The sequence below is a fragment of the Bombyx mori genome, chromosome 21 (genome assembly GCF_030269925.1).
Source record: "Bombyx mori chromosome 21, ASM3026992v2".
Taxonomy (NCBI): domain Eukaryota; kingdom Metazoa; phylum Arthropoda; class Insecta; order Lepidoptera; family Bombycidae; genus Bombyx; species Bombyx mori.
In genome coordinates, this window is record NC_085127.1 from 4,139,957 (window position 1) to 4,159,869 (window position 19,913).

At 41.0% G+C, this 19,913-nt stretch overlaps 1 protein-coding gene across 4 annotated transcripts in view; it reads right to left on the reverse strand.

The window, feature by feature from the left end:
- Positions 1-19,913, reverse strand: part of LOC101741158 (furin-like protease 2) — a 310,342-nt gene that overhangs the window by 204,647 nt on the left and 85,782 nt on the right. Inside the window, exons 1-2 of one of the 4 annotated variants that reach the window (XM_062674605.1) lie at positions 8,768-9,047; positions 8,424-8,658 (exon numbers count right to left, since the gene is read on the reverse strand). The exons of 2 other annotated variants lie outside the window; for them this stretch is intronic. The gene's annotated coding sequence lies outside the window, so the exon portion shown is untranslated. Of the gene's footprint in view, positions 1-868; positions 1,037-8,423; positions 8,659-8,767; positions 9,048-19,913 lie in introns of those variants that run through there. One more of the 4 variants, XM_062674606.1, reaches the window with a different exon arrangement.

Consider the following 19,913-nt stretch of genomic DNA (forward strand, 5'->3'; position numbering starts at 1 on the left):
ATACATATGAATTGAAAATAAATAAAAACTTGTCATAAATTATACATCAGTATACCTAATCCCAATTGAGATAGAATTCAACATTTAGATCCATTTGACAAATTTTACAAAAAAAATCGGTTGTCTGTAAAGTCGGTTTACTGACGATAGTTGAACGTGACAACGTCATAAGAAAATATTGATGGAATGGTTTCATTTTTCAAAAGAACAGATGTCGAACGCTGCCGAACGCGGAGGCCGATTGTGCCTCTTTGTCGCTCGTTGCGCGTTCTCGCTTGCACTTCAAGCCTTAAATGGAACGCCTCAGAGCGAGGTAACGCCGCATGAGTCATGTTTTTTCGTGCGTGCAGCCGGCTCCATCGAATTATAAGACGTTGTCACGTCAAAAATAATTTCTCATGTACTAATCGTTGAAATGGTCTATTATAATCTTATAAACTTACAAAAACCATATCGTTTGACATTTTAAAAATGTTGTAAAACATGTTTATTTTATTATAAATACCATGAAGAGTATGGATGGTAAATCCGTTAGCTCGATCCATCATTCCCGTGACGGCAGAAACAAAATGGTTACTGCGATACGTGTCAGTTTTACTTCAACTACACAAGAGAAGAATAGGTTAATGTTTTTTATACATAAACATATAGAACGATAAGAAAAAAATATATAATTCAATATAAAATTTCTGACATATATATTTCTATTCCCAAATTGCCATCACAACATGTTCTTCTTCGAACTAAATTTAAATATAATCCTTAGTTACAGACAGCGATTTAGCTGTGCCCTTGGCAGTGCTGAGTCTATATCTAGCAGGGAGGGTCATGAGTTCATCGACCTTTCATTGGATCTTAATATACCCACTAATTCCAAATTTAAATGCCGATATCGGTACGCAATCGTAGCCAACAATATATGATAAGCATTACTGCGTGCAACATCGGTACAGGACACTAGCAAAAACGAGTCGATGCGACGCGACGCGATTAAATATGATGGACGAGCGATGGCAAACAGCAAAACGACCTAACTGTTCCACTAACGATCCCGATACGTGGCCAGCGTATGTTTCACTCCGGTATTTTATTGGTTTCAGATAAGTTCAAAAATTACGTTTCCGAATTTTAAACGATAGCGGATAAATTGCAATGCTTGCTGCAATCAAACATGTTTTCACACAAAATACTACATATTAGGTCTAAATATTGTTATGCTTCTAGAAATTTAAAACATAACTAATCGTTTCAATTACTTCAAAGAAAAGCACCAATCGTATCGAATAATACAACTGATCGAAGGGATCGAATAAACAACAGAGAGAAAAAAAACGGAAAATTGTCGAGACGATATCGCGGACACAAAGGCGCTACAAACAACAAAATAAAAGAATAAAGACGCCGCCGCGATGGAAACCTTACGACGGATATACATTTCTTCCCGACATTAAACTCCTTAATGAGGTTGGCAAAATAATTGCTGTAACACTAGAAAGGTACAAGAAATGGGTAACATTAATTAAAAACAGAACCGCTGATGAGGGGTTGCGGTCAGACGAGAACGTAACGTAAATATGATAATAACAAGAGACGAGAGTGAAATGTACAAAGCGCCGAGGGGCGGACGCCGCTAAACTTTTGAAACTCCCGTTCATAACTTTTTCGAGGAACCTTTTTTTCCTGCCATTATTTTATTATGCCTCGTTTGACTGAAAGAAAGTCCAAACGAGGCGTCCGCGTTATATTAGAAGTACCAACTCTTCGTTTGCAATAGATACGTTTCACGGTACAGTAAACGCAGTGACAACCCTAAATTCGGATTTCGTGCACGAGGATACACACATAGCAGCGTTTCTACATAGCTTTAACACGAAAAGATGGCGTCGTTTTTCAACGTCACTTACTTAAATTAAGCAATCGCACAAAAGGGTCGTGCCCATTGACACCAGTTGAGGTTTCGACGCGAGATGTATCAAATACACGTTGGATTTTCCTCGAGGGCGAATTATTTTCGCTTTCTGGTTCACCCTTTATCTCGATCGCTTCTTTATTGCGGTGAACAACCCCCGGCTGTCGCGAGCTCTTTAGTTAAGATAAAAGTGAGCATCGTTTTAAAGCGATACGACCGCGTCCATCAAGTTTAGTCTCGCATTAAGGTAACGACAGAGGAGGTTCGGCGTTCGTTTTCATACTATCACTCATGGTGACGCTGTGTTTGACAGCCGATCCATAAAAGCGCTTTCGCGTCACCTGGGCTTTTGTTTTATTCGAGACTACATATTACTTTGAAGATTTCATTCGCTGTTTATTGGGTACACGAGAAATATTTTTTCAAATTTGCTTTCTTTTTTTATTGTGTCTAGATGGATTTAATTTTCATCCTACGTGGTGTTAGGCGGTTCTCGAGCACCGCAACGTGCCTATCTCAGATTTATGGTATTAGCGTTTGACCTACCCTATAAACCGGCTGCAATGCTTCGTAACAGTAATAAGTAGGGTGGCGATACCTACTCGTGCAAGCTACCACCAGTGATTATGCCCATTGTGGTAATTGTTTATGTGACAGCAAACAAAACGCTCGGATACAAAATGTTTGTTAACAAAAAGAGTGTCTGACAATTTTTTTATTGCGTGGACGAACTCACGACTAGATGGGTGGACGAACTCACAGCCCACCTGATGTTAAGTGGTTACTAGAGCCCATAGACATCTACAACGTAAATGCGCCACCCACCTTGAGATATAAGTTCCAAGGTCTCAGTACAGTTACAAAGGTTGCCCCGACCTTCAAACCAAAACGCATTACTGCTTCACGGCAGAAATAGGCAGGGTGGTGGTGGTACCTACCCGCGCGGACTCACAAGAGGTCCTACCACCAGTAATAACTTTTAAAATCATTAAATCTTCATTAAACAATTAGACTGAACAGTCACTGTCAGAATGTATGACAATATTCCAGTAACTAGAACTTCTCGTTATACTATGACTCATTTGTCAACTGTAGTATAAATCATGAGAAATTAAATAAATACGATTTATTTTCAATAATTATTAGTTTATCATTATTAAAATTAGGTTTACGTTTAATCTCAAGTGTTCTTTTTTTTCGTTCACTTTTCAAACACTATAAATAATAGATTTCGTTGTCAGAGACTACTTTTTTTACTTTATTCGCTGATAGTAGCCTAAAGAGCTATTCCAGCTACTGACGAGCGCAACGTGAGAGAGTAGCTGACACTTACAAGAGAAGTGCTTGGCAGAATCTACCACCAGGTGGGAATTGCTGGGGACGACAAAGGTGTATTCGTCGACATTTGAATATTGGAACGAAGTTCCTTATGGGACGCAGAGGGGTACCCTAATCGAGAAAAAACGTCCGTAACGTAAGATTTTTATTAGTAATGCACACAGTATACGACTTAACTTTGTAATAACGTACAAAAAGTAACATATTTTTTTATCATTCATTGACCACGATCGCAGAGCGTTCGTTTGCGCTATACACTAACTCTTATGCAAACAACCGTGAATGAAGTGTACCACAATAAGTTCGCACGTTACCGCATGACCGTGGGTTGTTGCGAAGACTCCAGTTTTATTTTCTTTATACCTCGAATAGAACTTAAAATTAATATTTCATAATAAGGAACTTCGTTCCTATCCGGTGTCCCACGACACCACACATCGCTTTTTGATATGTAACTATGTAAATTTAGTTTATCATTACTTTTTCCTGCAACATGCTTTTTAACTATTTTTACAATAATCATGGTGTTACGCGTGTCATGTTATGAGTGCATTAATAACATGTGAATATAGAATATATTATACAAATATAATAATATATTTTAAAGTTTCAAATCATTGTCATTCCATATTAATTTTAACCGACTTCAAAAAAAGAGGAGGTTGTCAATTCGACTGTATGTTTTTTTTATGTTTGTTACCTCATAAATTTTGGCTGGGTGAATCGATTTTGATGTTTCTTTTTTTTATTCAAAAGCCGACGCTTCCCGTGTGGTCCCATTTCAATTTAGTCCAGTTCTGATAATGGTGTCCATGAGAAAACCATATAAATCTTAAATTTGCATTAAGTACGTGCGCGACAAATAGATGATGAATAACTCAATAACTCAATATCACGCCAACCGATTTCAATTATTATTGTTTTTAGTGTATATTAATTTATTTTGGGATATCTTTTTTTTTCTATGTAGTGGCTGTTTTTGTTAAGGCATGTCTATTTACAATTATTAAAGATGTATGCTTACAAATCAACTTAGTGTAAATGTTCTTCAATATTCTTTTATATATACCTACATAATTACATACACCATTATTTATAGTATAATACATTAATTTGGCTATGTAAAAGTTTACAAAATCTCATCTCCTCCGCGCCCCATCACCGATATAATAAAAGCAACGATATAAAATAATCGATAATCAACGCTGCAATCGAATAATGCAGTTCAGTCGAGATTATCGGATAAAAATACTCACGAGCCAGATAAAGTGAAGCCGGCAAATGGGAGAAAGCAAAGGTGATTCAATGGCGTGCCTTAAAATGCGGCGAATTATTCTGAAAACCGTTCTTCCTTTCACTCGGCTACCCGTCAATGGAACCGTGGACGATCCTCGTTAGGGCACTGAATGAGGCATTGTTATGAAATATGATGGGATAAGTAGACTACTTTGTGTGAACGTTACTTCGTATTTCCCTTCGTAATCTCTTTAATACGAATTATGCGTTGGTAATAGTGTCTCTTCTAGAAACTTCAAAGACTTAAAAGATCAAATTACATAATTTTAGGCTACACACTATTTTGTTTTTAAGACATCGCTTATCAACGAAAAAAATATCCACAGATTCGGTAGAATCTGGCGCCAAGTTCTGTTCAAAAATTCCGTTGTAAACGGAGCGCCAGACCACCGACTGTGTTTACTGTAAGCAGAACGGTTTTTTGAGGTTGCGAAATTTTATTTAATTCTACAGTACTTCTGGTTCCTAAATTGTACATTATATCAATCACTCACAACTTTATTTTACTGATATTAACTAGTTATATCAATTACAACAATTAATCTACTTGAAATTATTAATTTTATCACCACAAACTATAGCTCGCTCAAAAATTTCGATTTTATTTTAACAGTATGATTTTCTGAAAATTTAAATCGAATGAGAGATAAATCTATGTATGTACGTATGTTACATGTGTTTAATATTACAAATATATCTATCTATTCATAATGGTCAAAGATTATGATTTTAATTCTGTAATGTGTGACCAAATTAAGCACTAATACAGGTAGGTTTACTTAAAGCAATTGAAAAAATGAAGATCAGACCGCTAATTTATATACTGGTATCACAATCGTGCTTACATCTGCGACGATGCAACTTCGATCTTTACTTTACCTGATAAACAAAATTCCAATTATTTAAATCAAGAGCCTGCTTTCTGTATGATATTTAACATGCACCTTTTTGTTCCAATGATTGGCATTTCTATCCAATATGTTTTGTATATTAAAACTGCATTATTTTTTAAATTAGTTTTAAATTATTTTTTAAAACACAATTGTTCTCCCTCCCCCCTCTCTTCCCCCTGAACGGTCATGAACAATAGATGGGTACAAAAATGCTTCCAGATTTTATTAAGAGATCAGCCCTAAAAATCGGTTCACCGCTCTCAACTTCCTACACCAACGCTTCGACATTAACTCGAATTCTTGCACCGGTTTCGGCGTTATCTCCGTCCTTTCACTTTCGAAAAACATTCCTAAAATATCATTGGAAAATAATAACTTTAAACGCTTCAATGGTATTCAATACAATCTCAGTTGTCGAGAGAAACATTCTAATGTCGTTAACAAAAAAAACTCGTTGCCATTCCGAGTATTATTAACAAACCTATATTTAAATTAGAAAATCGAATCACGGTGTTTCCCGAACGCTATGACATGTCCTTCTTCAAACGAGGCTTGTGGAGAGTATTAAGCGGTAGGCAGCGGCTTGGCTTTGCCCCTGGCATTACTGAAGTCCATGGGCGACGGTAACCACTCAGCATCAGGTGGTTTTAAGTCGTCGTGGCCCAAAGGATAAGCCTTCCGGTGCATTCGTATGTAGCGATGCACCGGTGTTGGAATCCCGCAGGCGGGTACCAATTTTTCTAATGAAATACGTACTTAACAAATGTTCACGATTAACTTCCACGGCGAAGGAATAACGTGTAATAAAAATCAAACCCGCAAAATTATAATTTGCCTAATTACTGGTGATAGGACCTCGTGTGAGTCCGCACGGGTAGGTACCACCGCCCTGTCTATTTCTACCGTGAAGCAGTAATGCGTTTCGGTTTGAAGGGCGGGGCAGCCGTTGTAACTATACTGAGACCTTAGAACTTATATCTAAAGGTGGGTGGCGCATTTACTTTGTAGATGTTTGGCTCCAGTAACCACTTAACACCAGGGCTGTGAGCTCGTCCACCCATCTAAGCAATAAAAAGTAAATAAATAAAAAACAATATTTAATACAAGGGCAATAACAAATGCTTCGACCGAAATTCCGGTCACCGTCCTCGTCGAACCTGTCGCTTGCGACGAAGGGCTCGACGAGCGAATTAACCCACAGACAACAGCCCACTGAGTTTCTCGCCGTATCTTCTCAGTGGGTCGCGTTTCCGATCCGGTGGTAGATTCTGCGAAGCACTGCTCTTGCTAGGGTCAGTGTTAGCAACTCTCCGGTTGAGCCCCGTGAGCTCACCTACAAACGTTAGGGCGAAGCTGAAATAGCCTCTCAAGGCTATCAGCATAGGTAGGAAAAAAAAAAAAAAAAAAGACCGAAATTATCGTTTTCAAGTTCGAGTAATTATTAAATTGTGAACCGAATTCGCTGATAAGCATTTGTTTATTGTAATAGCACACCGATTGTTGTTCTCTTGTGACGCGTATTTGTATCAAAGCGAACGCTATGTGCACGCGTGCGTACCTATCTAATCTTGTATTTGTAAGTGGAACGTGTAATGGTACAAGGACGGCAAGTAACCACATCGGCATGCGCCTCTCTACCGCCGTATTGTCGGTCTGTACTTTAACGATGAGCTAAGTAATCACCTAATTGATATTGCATATAGACGACGGCCATTATAAAAAGCGTCATACACGCGCGAACGAAACTTTTGACATTCATTGTATTGCCAATCTGGTTTTGCGCATAGGAATGTCGTTTCTAATTTTTGTTATGCCATGTTATTACAACACACATTCGCTGCCATGATCTAGGCTTTTGTGCATTCAATTCTCTGTCTTATTTTCTGAAGATCAAGACGTAAAAAGAGCTTCCCACATTTTAATAAAGCGGTCAACAAATTCCATGATTTCGAATTGACAAAGAAATAGTTTACATTCATCCTTTAGTATCAGGTATTTTAACCAATACCGTGATACCGAAATCTGGTGTATTATGAATGCTTGCGTCATTATAAAGTGAAATGCCAAAATATCGTAACACAGCGAATGTGTTAATAATAACACACTCGAAAATCAAACTCGAATTACAGAAACTCCAGTTAGAAGCTTTTGGAATGAAGGGATTAGATATGCTATAGCACCCGCACAAAGCCCGCCCATATCAGGTGTTCACAACAGCCCGGACTATAATAGATAGATCTAGTTGAATGTAGGTACGAGTGCCTGGACTAGTGTTCGTCGCCCGAACACGGCCGGTCCATTACTGGCTCTGCATCATGAACTAATTAGTCCGCAGCGTGGAGCCCGCTTAACAATACTCGGTATTACGGCTTTGTTCGCGATTAACCGTTTTATTATTCGAGCAGAAGATTCTGTCTTCGAATACGAATACACTTTTACCTATTGTCTTTATATTATGTTCAAAGCAGATACGTATAATTAACTCATAAGGTTTGCTTTCGTTTTTTTTTTCTTACCTTAGTTGGCCTTAGAGGGCTATGCTATGCTTCGTCAGGTTTGAGCCCCGTGAGCTCACCTACTAGTTAAGGTTACGCTGAAATGGTCTCTAAAGACCACCAGTTTAGATAGGAAAAAAGGGGTATGCCAGCGACACTGGGCGAGGGCTTTCGTACATTAGATTAAATTTAATGACAGAATTACAAATAAATAAGAACTTTATATTACAATATCTTTTCTCTGCCCCTTTCTAAGCCGTCTATGTTTTTTTTTTGATACTGACGATCGTCATCTTTATTAATAAAACAATTTGGAAACAGCTTCTTATCTTTCTATATCAATAAGAAAAAAAAAATACGAAAGGTATACCTAATAGTAACAATATTTAAAAAAATCTAAATCTCGTGGTATATCAGGTTATAACTGAATTTCGATTACCACGTACAGAACTACAAAGATGACGGTACTTAATCGTGCAAGCTTACCCGTACCCTCGTTTTCACTTTTCGGGCCAATGTCGAACCTCCTTCAGAGTTAGGCGCTTAGAAATACGCGCTGCCATTATTAATTGGGCACAAGTTTTGCAGGTTTAATTTTTAGTTCATCATCTTGGGAGTCGTTCGCGAACGCACATAAATTACGCTTTTCCACAGAAATATACATAGCAGGCAGGCATGATTTGAACACTGGCATAATAGCATCGCCTGACTTGAGTACGCCGGTCTCCTTAGCGATTATGAAACAACGACAAAATATAATAAAGTTTCCGGTTATTCACCAGAGGCTACGGGAAAGCAACTTCAGTTATTGCTGAAAAATGATTTCTTCATCCTACCTGGTCAGCAGTCCCCTTCAAATTTTCTCTCAGTTTTAACGGTAGGTACTAGTAGCGGTAATGCGTCTACTAAATACTGCGAAAGCCGTAACGTATAATACAATGAAAACTACGACGTCACGTATCAGGATTAATTTGCGGAATCCACGAACAATTGACACTAGCTGAGACTAACTGACCTCCGTTTACATATACCAAGAAAAATATATCAAAATACGTTTATTACGAGTTTAAAATAAAATGAAGATACACAAAAATAAGCCACGGACTCTTTAAGAGTAATAACTCAAAAACGTAATTACCTATATCAATTTTAAACAAACGTGCGTCATTTCGTCACGTACATTTAACGCGATTTACGTAACCATATTATATTGCACACGCAAGTACAACAACGGCCTTATTCTCTCTCTTTATCTGTTGCAATAAAGGAATTAATGCATTATCTAATTAAAAAGAGAATCATCGTTCACTTTTTTAACAAGTTTATATTTCAGTGCATTTCCCTTTCAAATCCATTAGCGATCCCTAAACGATAGATATAATGCAGGCCATTCGCAAACCTATAACAAGATATGAGTGTAGCGTAATTTTTTTTCAAACTCGTACTGTGAATGCAATATGAATAGCCAAATACCAACATACTATCTATATATATAAAAATGAATTGCTGTTCGTTAGTCTCGCTAAAACTCGAGAACGGCTGGACCGATTGGCTAATTTTCGTTCGTTTAAAAAACTTAGGTCTTTTATAAGATGTGGTATGGTATGGCGAAATTTAGTGGATATTTAGTTTAACAACAAAATCTTTTATTCTTTCAAAAAAATACTACATACATATTCGTAACATCGTCATGTCAATTTTTATATCTGTCATTTATATTTTCTTCTTTTAAACTAAAACTAGTGTGCCAGTGTGAATTAACCAAAAAGTATCTCCCCACTCGCGATTGAGGCACTACGAAGTCTGCCAGGTCAGCTAGTACGAAATACATGAAGATATTGCCGTTCCTAAAAGACATCACAACGCAAGACCTCGGTAACGCCAAGGAATTATCATACTGTGTACCGGAACTTACCGAGATTGACGAAACGAATATTCGTCCGGTCACATTGATGTAATGTTTCCTGTAGCCTATTGTCGTTTGGCACTGGATTATTGTAACAAAAGAAAATATCGCGCTTCCATGCTCGCTTTGAAAACGAAATACGAACGAACCGCTATATAGCCCTTGAAGAAGAATCAATAATAAGTATATTTTTAGAATACAATGACTTATTCATTGGTTCCGTGAAACGTACAATGCGACTTTAGGTTATCTTCGACCGAGTCATTTTAAATGCACAAATATAACGGAAAGATAATGGTACTTACAGTGCTTCATTTAAGTTCCTATAACAACCAGTTTCTATTCACAATTCGCTCTGGAATGATTAAGATAGCGCGTAAATTCAAGAAAAACTTTCAAAACCGTAACCGTCACAGAAAATAGGAGCCAGATGCTCTAGATAGACCAGATCCGTTCTGTCCTCAACTATTGCGTTGGTCCGTTGACATGTGCTGCTCAAAGGCGAAACCAATGGAAGAATATGGAATAGAAGGAGCTGTCCTGATGGTTTAAAAAAATAGGGTACGGATTACGCGGAAGTAATAGTTTTTTTTCTTATTTATTGCTTAGACGGGTGGGCGAGCTCACAGCCCACCTCGTGTTAAGTGGTTACTGGAGCCCATAGACATCTATAACGTAAATGCGCCACCCACCTCGTGATATAAGTTCAAACCGAAACCTTCAAACCGAAACGCATTTCTGCTTCACGGTAGAAATAGGCAGGGTGGTGGTATCTACCCGTGCGAGCCATTGCGGCCCATTCATAACTGGTACATAGTGAAATGAGCTTCTCTCGATTGAAACTCTTATTAGTTTCTGGTTAGGTGCCTGTTTAGCTGTCATCGTCTCCAGCTTTGCGCCAGGTGGCTGGTCGGAATCTAAGTCCACTATGGTCTTATGACTAACTTTGTTGCTTATTATTATTGGATTCAAGACAAGTCGACTTTCCCTCGGGTAACCTAATCCACATCCTCATCCGGGAAGCCCGAACAGCCTCCTGGCCGGGATAGGGAGTCGCTATTGCTGCCCTATACTGAGGCACTGGAATGAAGTCCATGTTGGCTCAAGACCAGCCATGGTCAATGTAAAATAAATAAAATGTACTGCTTTTTTAAAATTTTGTATTACTAATACTTCATATGGAATTTAATTCTGAAATAAAATTTATTATTATTATTATAATAAATAGCATCCCTTCCATTTCCCGTGGCGATTAAGAGGTATCCTTTAAAAAGTATTTGTATAAACACCGTCAGACACGACACCCTGGAGGCCTATGGTTTCACCAGCCCGAGGCGTCATCAATCAAGTTTAGTCTCGCATTAACGTAATGACCACCGCCTCCTCCGGATGTCGCCTTATTTTCCCTTTTTTTTTCCTTGGAAGCAATTTCGTACACGATACTCTCGTATTTCCGTCTTGATGGAAATCTATGAAGGACGAACCTATTACAGTTTTTGTTAGATATGTATCATTCACCTGCAAACTATGTTTTGTCAGGTTTAAATGTATTCAATTGAATTTGACAATAGGGATTAAGCAAATATCAATAATTCCTTTTTTTTAGTCCCACAGTAAAAGCAGCTGACCGAAACAGAGTTGATGCTTTTGAAATGTGGTGTTGGCGCCGCCTATTAAGGATTCTATGGACAGCCCACCGCACGAACATCTCGGTCCTACAACAGCTTAAAATGGAGAACGCTCAACGCCTGTCTACCACCTGTCTGCAGCGCATAATGCGCTACTTTGGCCATGTTGCCCGCAGAGGTGTAGACAGCTTGGAACGTCAGATGGTCACTGGAAAAGTAGAAGGAAAACGTCCTAGAGGCCGGAGCCCCAAACGTTGGTCCGACCAGATCTCCAAGCAAACCAGCGGACCACTTAGCACTGCACTACACCAGGCAACTGACCGGAACCGATGGAGACTAGCAGTCGACAAGCTGAAACGGAGTCACGATCCTCAGCAATGAGGGAGCGATGGAACAGAAGAAGAAACCCACAGTAATGCTTAATGTTCTGGAATGATTCGAAATCTTAGGATTAAACATTAAATAGTAAATAAAGCTACTACGTTTAACAAAAACGTTTAGTGCTGATCTTAAATAGGTTAAGACAGGTAAGCCTTACTCAGGAAGGCGAGCTTGAGAAACAATTGTTTAAGTCCTGACTAAGCCTTGGACAATGAATTCTAATGGAAAGGAAATGCTCCAGTTTAAAACACGCGAATGAATTCCAAATAAAGCTTGGATAAATCTCGAATTACTCAACATAAAACCGTCTTGGTAGCGCGAAACTTCTGTGAAGCGATCAAACATTAAATTGATTCCTTCTATATTCAAACAGAAACCCGCTACGATAGAGACTCATGTTGTATAACCAGGTAATTATTTTTAATACCGCGTTCAGAAATAAAAGTCCAGATCCAGGAATTGTCTTAAAAAATACTCACAATTAGTATATTATCTATTGTTTTTTTAATTTTTATGGCTTAGATGGATGGACGAGCTCACCGACCTGGTGTTAAGTGGTTACTGGAGCACATAGACATCTACAACGTAAATGCGCCACCCACTTTGAGTTATAAGTTCTAAGGTCTCAGTATAGTTACAACGGCTGTCCCACCCTTCAAACCGAAACGCATTACTGCTTCACGGCAGAAATAGGTAGGGTGGTGGTACCTACCCGTGCGGACTCACAAGAGGTCTTACCACCAGTAATGACGCAAATTATAATTTTGCGGGTTTGATTTTTATTACACGATTTTATTCCTTCACCGTCAAAGTCAAACGTGAATATTTGTTAAGTACATATTTCATTACAAAAATTGGTACCCGCCTGCGGGATTCGAACACCGCTGCATCGCTACATACGAATGCACCGAACTTCTTATCCTTTAGGCCACGACGACTTACAAAACGTTTTAAAAAATAATCACATTTAGTATATCTAAATTTTTTAAGTCTCATACATGCCTGGTATACTCGTACCGAGCAATAAGACTAGGACGGTGTTGGAATCAGGCAGCAGGTACCAATTTTTCTAATAAAATATACTTAAACAATCTTCGCAAATGACTTCTACATGGAATGAATAAAATTGTGTAAAAATCAAACTCCCAAAATAAAATTTATATAATTAGTGTGCAATCCAAACATAGACTCAATACTATAAGTCTCAAGGTAGGTGGCCCCGGTAACCACGTAACGTGGATCGAGAGCTCGTTCTCTCGTCTAGGTAATAAATAAAAAACCTTGAAAATATGTGGTTCCAGAGAAAAACCTATAAGCATAGCCTACCAAATTTATATATAAATAAATGTAAATATATATATAATGTATATACTCTACGTATAGTCATAAAAACTATAAATAAGTTAATTCACGAAGCAACGGACAAGAATGCGAACGCACTGCAGCAATTGCTATAATTGAAATATTTTCGTATCAAACAAGCTAAAATTCAACTGATCCTCAACAGAGGATGCCAGTAAACACCGCGAGAAAGCAAGCCAAAGAACTTCCACTAAATTCCTTAGTTGATTGCGGTCCTGTCCCATTCACGGAATAATTCACAAGCGAACGCGAGATGTAGCATTTCAGTTGTACAAACAAACGGAAGTGTGTTCAGCTGCTTATTACATGTTTCACTTTATCAATTAAATTCAACCTACCTACATATTTCTGGTATATACAATTCAGACAGCTGTACCTAAAAAGGAAGACATGAAAAAATTGCGGACGAAAATTTTGTTGTATCTATTGTTGTAGTGCACGCAATGTATTTAACACAAATAAAATCCAGCCGAACCGCTGGCGACCATAATTTCGTCCAAGTTTTTACAAGTCAACTCTGTACCGTTTGAAAAAAAGAATCGTTCGATTTCATTTCCTTAAGATTTTTGTGGTCATAGATGAATAAGTTGTATATCTTAGCCATGCTTTATTAGCGAATGTATCCATGTATTTACCTTTAGTTCACATTAATTCAGGCTAAATAGACTCTTAAAGGTAAATTATAACACTGTAATATTTCAGCCAGTTATATCCTACAGCAGAGACGTAATTTAGCGAAGTCATTTTATGGCACGTAAACAATGTAACAAATCCTGAAACAATAGATGCCCGGTTGCTCACGTTGTATGCTCACGATCCCATTGGCTCCATCCGCCTGCACGAGGACCCTCACCTACATTTTCATTCGCTATTAAGAAATTTCGCCCAAGCATTCACTGCATAATTTACTGCTATATTATAAATTAGCTTAACCCCTCGGCGCCGGCGCGTATTTTAAGCCGTTAGACCTCCACTGTTTGTTGAAGACCAATTTGTAAAATTTAAGGTACCGGGCCCGAGTTGAAACGATTAGTTCGCTGCTATTGTGATACAGTATCTTTGTTTTTACTGTTAATTTTATTGCTGGCTGTATATTTCGAGTTAACGTTAGCCATTTCCCGAGATAAAGGCTATAACTTATATAGCTGTGTTGTTTTACTGTTTTCGTGAAATGCTCGTATGGATAGACAGGCTGATGACGGCATTGGCGGTTTCCGAAGCCCATAGACAACGCAACGGGACTGTGCAAGATACCATTCACCTTGAGAAGGGAAATCAGCGGTGATATTTTTAAAAATTTTGTTTGATTTAATCGTCGGTGAATTATTCTGTTTATTTTGATAACATTGAATCATTTTGTATTCATCTAATAAAATAATATTATTAATTAAGAGCAGGTAACATCGAATAGAGTTGCGTTTGACGGGCGAACGTTAAGTCGTTCATTCTTTTGTTTCATTTTTCATTCTTGTTTAATTTTTTTTTTAAATTAATGTTATTATTATATTAAATGTTTATTATTATTATTTTGTTGACAGCGGTCATATGAGGTGGCCCGACATAAGCCCCGTTGATTCTAAATCACTAATTAATTATTACTGTAATTTCCAATTGTTTGAGTAATTTAAGCGCCTATATAATTAAAATAGTGAAAGTACACACATAATTATAATTTGCGTAATTACTGGCGGTATGACCTCTTGTGAGTCCGCGCGGGTGGGTACCACCACCCTGCCTATTTCTGCCGTGAAGCAGTAATGCGTTTCGGCTTGAAGGGTGGGGCAGCCGTTGTAACTATACTTGAGACCTTAGAACTTGTATCTCAAGGTGGGTGGCGCATTTACGTTGTGGATGTCTATGGGCTCCAGTAACCACTTAACACCAGGTGGGCTGTGAGCTCGTCCACCCATGAGAGCAATAAAAAAAAAAAAAGGTCTACATATTTTAATGTTTACTTCGGTTCAACGTCCACCATGGATTCCTGTGCTGACGAGTTTACGAATCAACAATCATATGTGACAGCCGGGCCTCTGGACGCCGCGATATACTTACGATACGACTTTGACAACGTAACAAGAGAATCCTTGGTAGAAAAAGGATACGATGGTGCTTGCTACCCAGCAATACGTGCCACCGATGCAACACTGAGGGTATTACGTAATGGGGTTGGCAACTGTCAAAGTGGCGCTGGTGTGCATTGTTCCCATAACATTCAATATTTGTATTGGAATTTTTGATTAAAAATTATTATAAGCACAATGACGCGTTGTTTTGTACCAATATGCTCAGAAATTGGAGTACATCAATTTCCGAAGGACAAGAAAATTGGAAGACTGTGGTTAAAGGCCATTTGACGCGAAAAAAGTACTCCCACAAAAAGTTCGAGGTTATGTCGTAAACACTTTGTGGAATCTGACTATGAAAACATTAGTAAATACACAGGTATGCTTCTTTCTGTCAAATATTTATAATGCATGACTAGGTGTAGCACACATATTTGTTCTTTTATTTAAAAAAATCCGATAATAATTAGTTAGGCACACTATTAGTTGCTAACATATTTTGCAAGTAGATTTATGCTGTAAGGAACCTTTTAACAAACACAAAATCAGACTGGAGGAAACACATTCCTCATGAGCTGTTGTTCATTATCAGCTGTTACTATTGAGAGTTCTATCTAAATCGCTGCATCCATTGCAATAACAAATATTTTGAAACTATGGTCAGGTTTCCTTGTGATAGTATATTTAAATGTTATTCTTTGTGTTGTAGGTGTCAAACATTAATATAAATATCTGAAGAAAGGTGCTGTACCATCTATATTTTCATGGAATATGAAACCAGTTTCTGAAGAAACAAAAAGTAGGGAAGTTATGTAATTTTAGAGAAGGAATTGTCAATAAAAATAATTAAAAATATTCCTGATTTTTTATTTCGACAAGTGTGTATAGTTATAATACAGATATTTTTCATACAATGCTTCTTTGAAAATATTTTCATAAAAGATATCTTTTTTTTTTTTTTTTTTTTTTTTTTTTATTGCCTTTGTAGGCAGACGGGCATACGGCCCACCTGATGGTGAGTGGTTACCGTCGCCCATGGACTTCAGCAATGCCAGGGGCAGAGCCAAGCCGCTGCCTACCGCTTAATACTCTCCACAAGCCTCGTTTGAAGAAGGACATGTCATAGCGCTCGGGAAACACCGAGGAGGGGAGCTCATTCCATAGCCGGATGGTACGTGGCAAAAAAGATCTCTGGAAACGCACTGTGGATGACCGCAGTGGCTCCAGGTAGTATGGATGAACTCTACTCCGGTGGCGGGCGGTGCGATGGTAAAAACGAGATGCTGGTATCATCTCGAACAATTCCTCAGAGCACTCCCCATGGAACATACGGTATAAAATACAGAGGGAACCGAAGTCCCTCCGCAGACCCAGAGGCTCCAAACGATCCGAGAGAATGGGATTATCGACAATCCGAACGGCCCTCCTCTGTATGGAGTCAAATGGAAGAAGCAGGTATTTGGGAGCCCCGGCCCAGAGATGGGAGCAGTACTCCATGCGAGGCCGGACTTGTGCTTTATAAAGCAAAAGTCTTTGTCCAGGCGTGAAGTACCGCTTCGCTCTGTTGAGGACTCCCAGCATTTTGGACGCCAACTTGGCTTTGCCTTCCAAATGACTCCGAAACTGGACATCGCTCGAAACGTCGACCCCAAGTATCCCGATACTCTCGGAAGGTTGCAGGGATACTCCTTGGAATTGCGGCGCCATGACAAAGGGGTCCTTCTTCGCAGTGAACGCGCAAACTTGTGTCTTTATCGGGTTGAATTGAACCAAGTTCAATTCACCCCATTCGGAGACTCGCCCCAGAGAGTTCTCCACTTCAGACACAAGTTTTGATCGTCTCTCTTGCACCACGCTCCGAGAGAGACTCTGATGGCCGATATATCGCGCATCCCCCGTGCTGTCATCCGCATAGCAATGCATGCCATCAATAGACAGCATGTCATTGATATACAGGATGAAAAGCGTGGGGGAGAGCACCGAACCTTGTGGAACGCCAGCGTTGATGGTCATGGTATCAGAACAGTCACCGTCTACAACGACCGTGATGCTCCGCCCATCCAAAAAGCTAGCGATCCACTTGCAGAGACCCTCGGGGATTCCGTAAGATGGTAACTTCGATAGAAGTGCCCTATGCCAGACCCTGTCGAAGGCCTTCGCGATATCAAGGCTCACAGCAAGAGCCTCGCCCTTGCTCTCCAAGGCTTCAGCCCACCTGTGAGTAAGGTATACAAGAAGATCGCCAGCTGAGCGACCGTGACGGAAACCGTACTGTCGGTCACTGATCAGCTGGCGATCTTCAAGATACTTCAGGAGTTGTGTATTTATAATTCGCTCCATCACCTTGGAAAGCAAGGAAGTTATCGCGATAGGCCTGTAGCTCGATGGGTCCGACCGGTCACCCTTCTTGGGGATAGGGTGGACGTGGGCGGTCTTCCATGAAGACGGAACCCTGTTAGTGCAATAAGAGAGGCGATACAAACGCGTTAGCGCAGGTGTCAGCTCAGGGGCGCACGTTTTCAAAACCACTGCGGGGATGCCGTCTGGCCCACTCGACTTATGGACGTCCAGGAGTCGGAGCTCCCGCCTGACTGCACACTGTGTGAAGCAGATATCCGGCAGGGAGCTATCACACCGGGGGATGTTCGGTGGTGTGGCACCCCCGTCGTCCACAGTCGAGTTCGAGGCGAAGAGTTTGACCAGAAGGTCAGCCTTCTCTTTCGCGCTGTGGGCCAGATTGTCATCGGACTTGCGCAGTGGTGGGAGACTAGACCTGCAAAAGTTTCCTTCTGCAGCTTTGGCGAGCGACCAAAAAGCACGGCTCCCGGAGGGATAGCTCTTCAATCGCTCGCCAACTCTAGCAACGTGCTCCGACTTCGCCTTGGCAATTACCTTCTTGTAGGACCTGGAAGCGGCGTTATATTTCCGCCTTTCCCCTGAGATGTTAGGATCCCGACGTCTCCTGGCATTATCCCATGCCACGTATGCGGACCGCTTGAGGCGTGCAGCATCCCTGCTGGCATTGTTATACCAGGGTCTGCTGCGACCCCCAACGGGCACTTCAGAGGAGGGAATAAACAATTCCATCCCCTGGAGCACCACGTCTTTAATACGGTCCGCACAGACGTCAGGATCAGCAGAGGAAAAGCAGAACCGCCCCCATGGGTAGGATGCGTAAAATTCACGCAATCCATCCCAATCTGCTGACATATACCGCCAAACTCTTCGATACCCGGTCGTCGTTCGACGATCAGGACGAGAGAGTGGTACGGCAGCACGAATAAGGCAGTGATCAGACGATCCAAGCGGAGCGTCGACCACCACACTGTATCCGGCCGGATCTGTGGTCAGCAGAAGGTCCAACAAAGAAGGCTCGTGCCCCTCGATATCTGGGACACGGGTGGGCTGTGTCACCAGCTGGGAGAAGCCGTAGGCCAAGGCGAAATCGTAGGCAGTCCGACCCGGGAGGTCAGTGGTTCTGGACCCCAACCACTCTTGGTGGTGAGCGTTAAAGTCTCCAAGAACCACCACCTCCGCAGATGGGTACTGCTCAAGCACGCGGTTAGTCCCCTCTTGCACATGCTCAAACAGAGCTGAACCTGCATCACTGCTGTGGGACCTGTACAGGCACGCGTAGATTCGGCTACGGCCCCCGTGGTCTACGCGCAGCCACAAGAGGGACAGGTCCCGTTGTTCGAGGCCCCGAAGACGGCGACAACAGACATCAGCCCGGACGAATACGCACACCCCGGCTTTACGCAGGAAGTTGTGCTCCAATACGTAGCCGGGGTACTCAAGGTATGAGGTATCATCCGGAGCAGATATCTGCGTCTCCGTTAAAAAAAGCAGGGCAGGCTGCGCCGTCTCAAGGTGGTGGTGTACGGCGTCAAGGTTGCTATGTAGGCCCCTGACATTGCTGAAATCCACATTAAATGTGGAATGGGGAACCGCCTGTGAAACCCTTTTCTTTTTTTTTGTCGACTTCATAGTTGTTCAATTTTCGGAGAGTAGGATTAGGAGAGGTAGGATGTTGGAGGTGAGACCGAGGCAACACCTGAATGAAGCGCGGAACATAGTACGTGTTCGACCACGGATTGCGTGAGAGACCGACGCAGGGCATGGAAGGGCCCCCAGTCCACTCTGCATGCGATCGCCGGGATCCACTCCGGTCTCCGACTCCGGCACGACGACCGCACGACAGGATTTTACACCGGTTGGCGGGACAGCTTCCCGGGGCGGAGTTTAGTAGAGACACCCGGGTTCAGGTCCCCTACTGACCGGCGGGCGGCAGCGGGTACCGTTTCACTGGGTCTCCCTATACCCCCGTCAAACAATCACGCCCCGTGAGTTCGCACGCACGTCTGCTCCGCAAGTTCCAGGCGTCACCAAGACTCACCCCCAACAAGGAAGGGGAAAGGGAAGGGATAGAACTGGCTCTCCAACCCACACGCCGGAACACAGCTAGGCTATTTGGCGGCGGACTCTAGTTGGAGGGTGGTCGCCAGCCAGTCGGACTAGGTCCTACCACCGGTTTTGTTTTCGGCTCCCGTTTAGCACCACCCAGGGGTCACTTGTAGGGAATCGCGGGTTAAACCTACGGAAGCGGGAAGCACCAACCCCCAAATCTAATTTATCTAATTTA